This window comes from Octopus sinensis, linkage group LG24 (assembly GCF_006345805.1).
Source record: "Octopus sinensis linkage group LG24, ASM634580v1, whole genome shotgun sequence".
Taxonomy (NCBI): domain Eukaryota; kingdom Metazoa; phylum Mollusca; class Cephalopoda; order Octopoda; family Octopodidae; genus Octopus; species Octopus sinensis.
In genome coordinates this window covers 28977838-28988052 of record NC_043020.1, presented here as the reverse complement: position 1 = coordinate 28988052, position 10215 = coordinate 28977838, and the positions used below count along the sequence as shown (strand labels likewise).

Genomic DNA, 10215 nt, shown 5'->3' with positions numbered 1-10215 from the left:
TAAATCATTAAAGCTATATATAATCATTATTCCTAATGAAATCATGTTTTTGTCCCCTCCTCACCTTTATTTCCTGAGTTCGTTGCAAAATGTTGGGCGAGGAAGTGTTTTGCTTTTCGTTAAAAAAAAAAGCGGGGAAACAGCTTTGTGGTCGTTAATCCCTATTTCTATAGAGAAAGGGATGAACGTCACTTAATCCCTATTCCCTTTAAACCCAACACCACAAATCCAAAGTTTTTATTCCTGTCTTACTTACAGCTTTTTCCCTCTTTATTTTTTCTTCTCCCTGTTGCCTCTTCCAACAAGTTACAACCTTTAATGGTCTTCAGAACACAATTAAATGGCCAAGTCTTTTAAATGAATCATTCTGGTTTTAATAACTTTAACCATTCCCATTCTTTTTAACAAAAGGCATCAAACAATTATTCCAACCTGTTTATTTTGACGGGTTTTCTTTTACCTATATTTCCTCAGAAACCATTTATTTTATGCGTATTTAAAAGATGTCTTACACACACACAGACACACACCACCGTCTTCAAGGTTTTTAAACTTATTCTAGAAACGTATTTGTTGAATTTACTTCGATACTTTTGTACTGGAATATTCTACACACATTAGCCAGGTGTGTATATGTGTGTGCGTGTGTGTGCTCGTGTATATTAGCTGTATGTGTATATTTGATGTCTGTGTGTGTGTGTTCGCTGTATGAGTGTACGTATATATTCGTCGCGTGTGTGTGTGTGTATTCGCTGTACGAGTATACGTATATATTCGTTGTGTGTGTGCGTATTCGCTGTATGAGTTTACGTATATATTCGTCGCGTTTGTGTGTTTTAGTGCATGTGTATTTACTGGGTTTTAACCGGGTGTGTGTGTATGCGCGCGAGCGCGTGCCTATCCTACCCGAGTGTGTGTGTGTGTGTGTTTGTATTTTTGTTTTTTCAGCGAGATTTAGATAAAGCGCCATTATCGAAATTATGTTTCTTTTAAGTGACGCAATATGTTATTGATTAGCTGCAGGTCAGCAGTGATATTGAGCAGGTTTAAGATCAAAGGCATTCCAGCCACGACTGTCCAGTCGTTTTTTTTTTTCCACAAGGGTATCTAAATCGTCCTTTAAAACAAGCTTGTGCTTTGACTGATATTTTTTTTTAACATCGACATAGGCTATAGTTTAGCCTCACCAAGTGAGCTTTGATCCAGCTGACCTGTAATCAAATGCGTTCCAGGCGTGACTCTCCCGTCTTTTTGTACAGCGAAAGCGACGTTCAACGTGTCCTTCCTTAGTAAAGATGGCGCTTCTTCGTTATTTATTACTCCGCATTTCAAAATAAAACGAAAGTGTATGAATTTTTGAATACATCTTACACTGGATTTTTCCTCGTTTGCTGTTTCCAAAGAACCTATTCTTTCTGACGGAGATCCCTTCGTGATGGTGTAATCACCAGCCTTTGCCATCCCTCGGCGGTTTCACCTGATTTTTACCTCATTTCACGACCACATGCATCCTCGTATTTAATAGGGAAACACTTCGATTTGCTTCGACACTTTCTATAACACGGTCGTTATTTTTTTTTTTTACTTGTTTCTGTCATTGGATTGCGCCCATGCTGGGGCACCGCCTTGACTAAGGTTTTTTTTAGGCAAACGAATAACGACCAGTACTTATTTTTTTAAACCTGGTATTTTTTATTTTTATATCGGCCCCCTTTTTTTTTTTTTTGTCTACCAGCTAAGTTACGAAGACGTAAACAAACCAACACCGGTTGTGAGGTGGTGGTGGGGACACACACACCACGTATCGGGCTTCTTTCAATTTCTATCTTCCAAATTCACTCACAAGGCTTTAGTCATCTGAGGCGCTAAGCTGGGAGATCGATTCCAGAACCCGTGTAAGTTGGAAAGCGAACTTCTTACCACAACAGCCACGATTTCCAAATATATTCTCTGTAAAAAATTGTTAAACCCTTTGTGGCGGTGCCCCAACGGCTGAAACGAATGACAGGCTTTAGGGAGTGATAAGGAAGGAACGTCCTTGGTACTACTTACATATAGAGGTCCCGACGCATCTACGCAACCCTAAGACTACCCCTAACCAGTGTGCACTGTAAAAACATCGTTAGGGTCGATGCATCGGGACCTCTGCATTTAAGTAGTGCCGCGTCCTTAATCAGGTTAGGGTTTGACTTGAGAGATTTGGCTGCTATTTCTAAAATGTTACGCGACCACGTGAAGTACCCTCCTTGTCTGGAAGTAGGCGCTCGGCCGAGCCGTGTCGGCACCAACAGCTACCTGCATAATCGCCACATCACTGCAATCCTTTGTGACGTCACGACGGTGTCGCGTGGGGCAGGTGGAATGACCAGAGTTACCTGTGTGTGCACGGATGGTGTTTGTTTTATCTTTTCCTTTGTTATTGCATTTGTGCGACGTAAGGGCACTGCTCTCAAGGTTTCAATCCAACGAATCACTTAACACTTTTCTTTTTAATTTCTTCACCTAGTACTTATTCTGTCGGTCTCTTTTGCCGAACCGCTAAGTCACGTGAACGCACCGACACCGGTTGTCGAGTGGGTTTTGGCGGGAGCGGGGGGGGGGCAAACATGCATATATATATATACACACACACACACACAACGGGCTTCTTTCAGTTTCCGTCCACCAAATTCCTCTCACAAGACTTTGGTCGGGTGGGGCTTATGTAGCAGGAGACACTTTCCCAAAGTTCCACGCGGTCGAACCGAACCCGAATCCATGATAATTGGGCAGAAAACTTCTCACCACAAACAACCACGCCTGCACCTACGTAGTGGAATAATATACATATTAAAGAGCCAAGGTCGACTTTGCCTTTCATCCTTTCGGGGTCGATAAATAAAGTACCAGTTATGCACTGGGGTCGATGTAATCGACTTAATCCCTTTGTCTTTGTTTGTCCCCTCTATTTTTAGCCCCTTATGGGCAGTAAAAAAAATAATATATATATACATAGGCGGCGAACTGGCAGAAACGTTAGCACAAAGCCGTATTTCGTCTGTCGTTACGTTCCAAGTTCAAATTCCGCCGAGGTCCACTTTGCCTTTCATCCTTTCGGAGTCGATAAATTAAGTACCAGTTACCCACTGGGGTCGATATAATCGACTTAATCCCTTTGTCTGTCCTTGTTTGTCTTCTGTGTTTAGCCCCTTGTGGGTAGTAAATAAATAGGTATTTCGACCATCGCTCTCTGTGTTTAGCCCCTTGTGGGCAATAAAGAAATATATATATATATATATATATATTAAAGATGGCTGCGTTTGTGACGGCCCGATAGTGTGATATTTTAGGGAGTACATTTATGGGTTCCTTGTCCTCAACAGGTCTTTAACAACCATCACAAAGTAACGCCTGTCGGTTGGGGTAAAACAACGGCACGCTTGTTTACTCGTGGTTGCGGCCTTACGTCACAACAGGGCTCTGTGTGTCTATCAATGTTGGACGTGCGGTTATTTAACGATAATATCTCGAGGATCCTTGACTTTTTTTTGGCTTGTTTTTGCTTGTTTTTCAATTTAGTAAATCTTAAAGGCGAAAAGAAACTTTACAGGCATGGATTATTATTATTAGTTTTTTTTAAAGAATGTCTTTCACACTAAAGGTATCTTTCGTATTGGTGAGCCAGCGAAACCTTGCACAAGTTCGCCCTCCACCGCCTGATTTCGTTTCCTCCTCACCCTCGAGGAGGAAAACGGATATTTACTCTTTTACTTGTTTCAGTCATTTGACTGCGGCCATGCTGGAGCACCGCACCGCCTTTTTTAGACGAGCAAATCGACCCCAGGGACTTATTCTTTGTAAGCCTAGTACTTATTCTATTGGTCTGTTTTGCCGAACCGCTAAGTTACGGGGACGTAAACACACCAGCATCGGTTGTCAAGCAATGCTAGGGGGACAAACAGACACACACACACACACACCACACACACACACACATATATATATATATATATATATATAATATATATATATATATACACGCAATTACACACACACATATATATATATATATATATATATATATATATATATATATATATATATACACGCAATTACACACACGCATATATATATATATATATATATATACATATATACGACGGGCTTCTTTCACTTTCCGTCTACCAAATCCACTCACAAGGCTTTGGTCGGCCCAGGGCTATGCAAGGTGTCACGCAGAAGTATTGAACCATGTGGCCGGGACACAAACTTGGTTCGCTTTCATTTTACAGACATGCTGTGGTCACCTAAGAATAGTATTTTACTAAGTTTCATGCAGTTGTGTTTAGTGCCCTAAATACATTTCCGTCTTCACTTTCCGGTTGGGAGGGGGGGGGTAAATCTGAAAAAACACCTTTTCTATTTTGTAAATGTTGCGGACGTAGCTCTGTAAGTAAGAAGCTCGATTCCCAACCGTTTGGTCTTGGGCTCAGTTACACTCTGCGGCACCTGGGGCATGTCTTTTACTAAAACTCCGAACCGACCTAAGCTTTGTGAGTGGATTTTGTAGGCGGAAACTGAAAGAAGCTCGTCGTGTGAGTTTATGTCCCAGCACCGCTTGACGCCAGGTGTAGGTTTGTTTACGTCCCCGTAAGTAAGTTAGCAGTTCAGGTACTAGAGGCTCGTAGAATAAGTTAAGTACCAGATATATAAAATTAAGTACTGGCATGGATGTTTGTTCGACTGAACCGTCTCTGGCGGTGCTCCAGCATGGCTGCAGACCAATGTCAAACAAACGGATATAAAGAGTCACGGGCTCTAACGACGGGTCGTCAAGCGGCGGTGGGGGTCTAAGACACACACAAGACTAGTTTCTTTCAGTTTCCGTCTGCCAATTCCCCTCACAATGCTTTGGTATGTCTGGGCCTAAACAGAAGACTCTTTGTAGACCCTGGAAATTTGCTTGCCCCACACACACTTTCTCCACCACCACCACCACGAGTAGTCTTTGTTTTTATCTATTTTATTCAGGCAAAGAATTAATGAGACATTGCAGACCGTTTTTGTTTCAGTCAGTTTGAATAGAGACAGCAACGGCGTGACTCAAGTGTTTCTGGCTTTTGAGAAGAAAATTTAAGTAGCAATTAAAACAAACAAAAAAAAAACCGTCACGTAATAAAATACGTTAATTAGACAATGAAATTGCTTTTCCTCGTGAAATTCTGAGTTTGGTGCATTTGTACGACACATTTGTTTTGTTTTCTCTCACGCAAGAGAATTTTTTTTTCAAAAATAGTAATTTAGGACGCTAAACGTAAAGATTGCCAGTCATTGCGCGCGCGCATGGGTTTCGTCTTGTTCCAGTCATTGGACTGTGGCTACGATTTGTAGGGTTTAACCGAATAAATCCTTCCCCAGTACTTATTTTAAGCCCGTTACTTATTCTATCGGTATCTGTTGCCGAACCCCTAAGTTACGGGCTCTAACGACGGGTCGTCAAGCGGTGGTAGGGAGTCTAAGACACACACAAGACTAGTTTCTTTCAGTTTCCGTCTGCCAATTCCCCTCACAATGCTTTGGTAGGTCTGAGCCTCTAGCAGAAGACCCTTTAACTTGCCATGCAGTGCGGTAGCTAACATCCTACCATAACAGCCACGCCTGCTTCTTATACATGACATAACTACAGAAGTGGGTCTTCTCCCAATGAAAATTTCTCAGAGATAAAATGTAGATTACGGTTATGTTTGAAAAAGTTGTAAAACAAATTTTTTCCCCTTTTATTTGAAAAGTTTCGGATAATTTCTCCACCCCCATTCACCCCGACTTAACTTTCTTAAAAACGTATGGATTTCTTTTTAAAAGTGAAGATTTTCCGCAGATACTCTTTAAGTCAGTATTTCTAGGCCATTTTTTTTTTTTTACCTATGGAACCTCCTGTGGTTCCTATGTAACTCTGATAGACACTCATAGCAATTCAATGTTTGAAAAATCCTCTAATGGTTCCAGGTTCAATCCCACTGCGTGGCACCTAGGGCAAGTGTCTTCAACTATAGCCTCAGGCCAACCAAAGCCTTGTGAGTGGATTTGGTAGACGGAAACTGAAAGAAGCCCGTCGTATATATATATATATATATATATATATATATATATATAGTGTGTGTGTGTGATAGTGTGTCCGTTTGTCCCCCCAAAAAGAGACCTATAGAATAAGTACTAGGCTTACAAAGAATAAGTCCTGGGGTCGATTTGTTCGACTAAAAGGCGGTGCTCCAGCATGGCCACAGTGAAATGACTGAAACAAGTAAAAGAGTAATACTTTTAAAATTAAATACCATTAATAATTGTATTTTCAAAAAATCGTTAAAAATATTTCCTGTGTTGTAGAATAACAATCAGTTTATTGGACATAAATTTTAACACTAAAATCTTATGTGGACCCCTGGGGGCCAATATATGGTCCCTTGTTGAAAACCACTGCTTGGAATTATATAGATTTACGTTTATGTGAGAGGTGGGGAAATTCGAAAATAATGGCTGTGATCATTCCTTCCTAACCGGAACTTGTTAAACGCATAGTTTTTGGTACTGAAAATTTCCGGAAATAGCTTTATATATTTATATATATAATGGTTTATTTGTCCCGCCGTTTTATAAGCGGTCGATAATTATGTCCGTCATTGCGTCATTTGGTTTTTTGTTTATATATTCAGCATCCCTTGGTCTTTATATTATGGGACCTTTTTCTTTGTTTTCTTATATTAATGTAATACAAGTGGGAAGTTCAGAACGTTTGCGTGTATGTGTGTTGAGCCTAAATATATACATAATTGTAACAACTACAGCCACCTGCCAAGTATGTGTCACACCCGAGCTGTGTTTAATAGGGAAAACCAAATTGACGTAGAATGAACAGGGGCGATTGTTATCTTGAGTTCGCCCTGTGAATGTCATATTTGGTTCACTGGAATTTGTAAAGCTTCCAAATCCAAGACAAATGTGTCGTGCACCATAAATACTATTGTAGGCATCTACTATTTCTGTGGTGTTCCGCTTCCCCTTCATGCCCCAAGCACCTGCTCGTTTTGCTTAATGGTTAATCCAGCATTGGGTGACATAGAAGTACAGGAAGATGGGTGGAGAGAGAATAGGGGGCAGGGAATTGAGGATGGCTGGATGGGTAGGGAGGTTTGCAAGATGTGTGAAGGAATGACAGACAATTGAGATGAAGACAGAATTGGTGAGGTGTGGGGCAGTGGTGAATTTACAGTTTGAGAGAATATAAGGAAAATTATTGCGGGTCATGGAGGAGGTGGGGTAGTGCATAAAAAACGCTACAAATATCTTTTTTACATTAACCCTTTCGTTACCGTATTCATTTTGAGATGCTCTGGATTTCTTTCAATTAATTGTAAATATAACAAAGAATTTAGTAAAATAACTTAGTTATCATTCAGCTACTGTTAGGATCTTAAATTGTGACTAAAGTTTGGTGGTATATTTTAATGAAAAACTTATGAAAACAAGACATTTATACTACAGAGCCAGAGCTGGTTTTGGCCAGGTTAGTATCAAAAGGGTTAAATAGGGTGTCATTTAGACCACACGCAGGCCTCCCTCCAAAAAGTGGGTGGTATCGTCTAATTGTAATCTCTACAAAATATTCTGATTTTGGGCATTTTTGCTACGTGCGGATTGGGAAATGCTGTTCTCTTTGCTACGTAACCCATCTTGGTTTGAGAACGCAGATGCAGGAAGCCACTTTTAATATGGTTAAGTGTTTCAGCTAAAAATACTCTTTTAGAGATGTTTTTGTCCTCCAATGTCGAATGGTAAAGTGCATATTACATTGCACTTGGCTTATTTAGCTTGTTTCTGCCTACAGGACATCACAAAACACATAATCTCCTTAATATTAGCAAAAGATTTAGTTTCATAGGCACTTCTATAGGCACAGGCGTGGTTGTGTGGTTAAGGAGTTCAATTTGCAACCATGTGGTGTAGGGTTCAGTCCCACTGTGCAGCACCTGGGGCAAGTGTCTTCTACACTTAGTCTTGGCCTGACCGATACCTTGTGAGTGAATTTGGTAGAAGGGAAGTGTGTGTGTCCGTCTTACCTCAGCCACTGTTGGTTTGTTTGTGTCCCCATAGCTAAGTTTGGAAAAAGACACTGGTAAAATAATTACCAGACTTACAAAAAACAAATAAAATAACAGGATTGCTTTGCTCGACTAAAACCCTTTGAAATGGTGCTGCAGCATGGCAGCAATCCAAGGATTGAAACAAGTAAAGGATAATGTACTGAAACCTTGTGTGTGCGAGAGAGAGAGAGATCATTTTATGGATTACAATCCATGCCATCATGGAAAAAATGAGTGTTTCAGCACAGCATCTCACCACATGTAGCAGTTATGTATCCCCTTCACAAGACTCAGCATCCTGTAATTGGCCTTTATTGCTCTCCACCCACTCCATGTCTCTCCTTGGTCATCTTCTTCTACAGACTCCTTTTATTTAGATTGCTTGGCACGTTTCACCCAACTGTCATCTTTTCTATGAATCACATGTCTCTATTAATCTCTCTTCTACATCTGATTCTTCTTCTTCTGCCTCTTTCCCATCCTCCCTTTTTCATCTTTTTCTTCTCGGCTCCTCTCTGCTGCATCATTCATGTACACTGATATTACACATCCAATGAAACAGTTTTGCCTTATTTCTCACCAGCTTTTTCACACACTCCTCCTTTCAGTGCCCTTTTCGCTCTATCGTATTTCACGCACAAATATTGTACAATCAAAAGAGAAGCCCTTTCTTGTCCATAGAAGTAATACCTCTCTAAATTTTTCCACCCTTTTTTCACCATTATTGATGCCAACCTGCCTTAGACTGCTCCTGGTTCTATGATACAAGCTTCCCATTTTAAAGTGATCTAAATTAACACCATCCATCACAATTTCATGTGAATTCATGTTCCAAGCGCCAGTCTAATAATGAGTTATTTCACTAAATTCTTTATTATTTTCAAATTTAAATGACACAATGACAGATATACAGTAACAAAAAGGTTAGTGATCTAAATTTAAAAAACCATCCATCAACATTTTGTGTTAATTTATGTTCTGAACACACAAGCTTAATAACAACAAACATTGAGCATTCCAACAAATATGAAAACAAAAGGGTTAAAGAGATATTCTCAATAGAATAACTCTCTGGATTTTGCCCACCCGTCTTTAAATGAGGCCAATTATACTCTTGCAAAACCTAATTTCACTGCTGATTTGGTCACCTAAATAATAAGGCCTGTCAGCTACTCTTTCTTGTATATCTTGGGTTCAGTCAATGGACTGTGGCCAGCTGGGGCACTGCATTAAAGGATTTCATTGAACAAATCAATGTTGCTATTTGTTAAGTACTGTTTTTTATCATATTGGTCTGTTTTGCTGAACCACTAAGTCAGGGACATAGACAAGCTAACATTTGTCTTGCAGTGCTGTAGGGGAGACAAACACATACACACAAAACAAACTTCCACACAGTTTCCGTCTAGCAAATTAAATTCACAAGACATTGGTCAGCTCTGAGCGATAGTTTAAGATGCCTGTCCTAGATGCCATGTAGTGGGATTGAACTCATAACCACATGGTTGCAAAGCAAGCTTCTGAATCACATGGGCAGTTGAAAGTTTGCATCAAACCATACCTTGGTTATTTAGTTAATGGTACAGAGGTGGCGAACTGGCAGAGTGGTTAGCACGCCGGGCGAAATGCTTAGCAGTATTTTGGCTGCCATTACGTTCCGAGTTCAAATTCCGCCGAGGTCAACTTTGCCTTTCATCCTTTCAGGGTCGATAAATTAAGTACCAGTTAAGTACTGGGGTTGATGTCATCGACAATCCGTTTGTCTGTCCTTGTTTCTCTGTGTTTAGTAGTTAAGTAATAGGTACAGAGGATTGGATTGGGAGGGATAAGAAGGGGTGATATTTCAGAAGGGTGTGATGGTTAGTCGACATATCGATTGTTACTCATGCAGCGGAGAAGGCTTTATCAGTCAGAGAATATAAGGTTGCATAGAAACCTTGCTATTTTTCAGTGTCAGGAAGTCAAACTATGTATGACATCATCATGATTAAGTATCCACTTTTGCATGGGTCAAACAGAATTTTGTTGAAGCAGATTTTCTGTCTAGATGCCCCCTTTCTGTTGTCGACCCTCACTTGTTTCCAAGCAAGTTAATATT

General features: G+C 40.3%; 1 protein-coding gene across 2 annotated transcripts in view; it reads left to right on the top strand.

The window, feature by feature from the left end:
* LOC115224013 (sialomucin core protein 24) overlaps positions 1-10215 on the top strand; it is a 30133-nt gene that overhangs the window by 1615 nt on the left and 18303 nt on the right. The gene's annotated exons all lie outside the window — the stretch shown is intronic.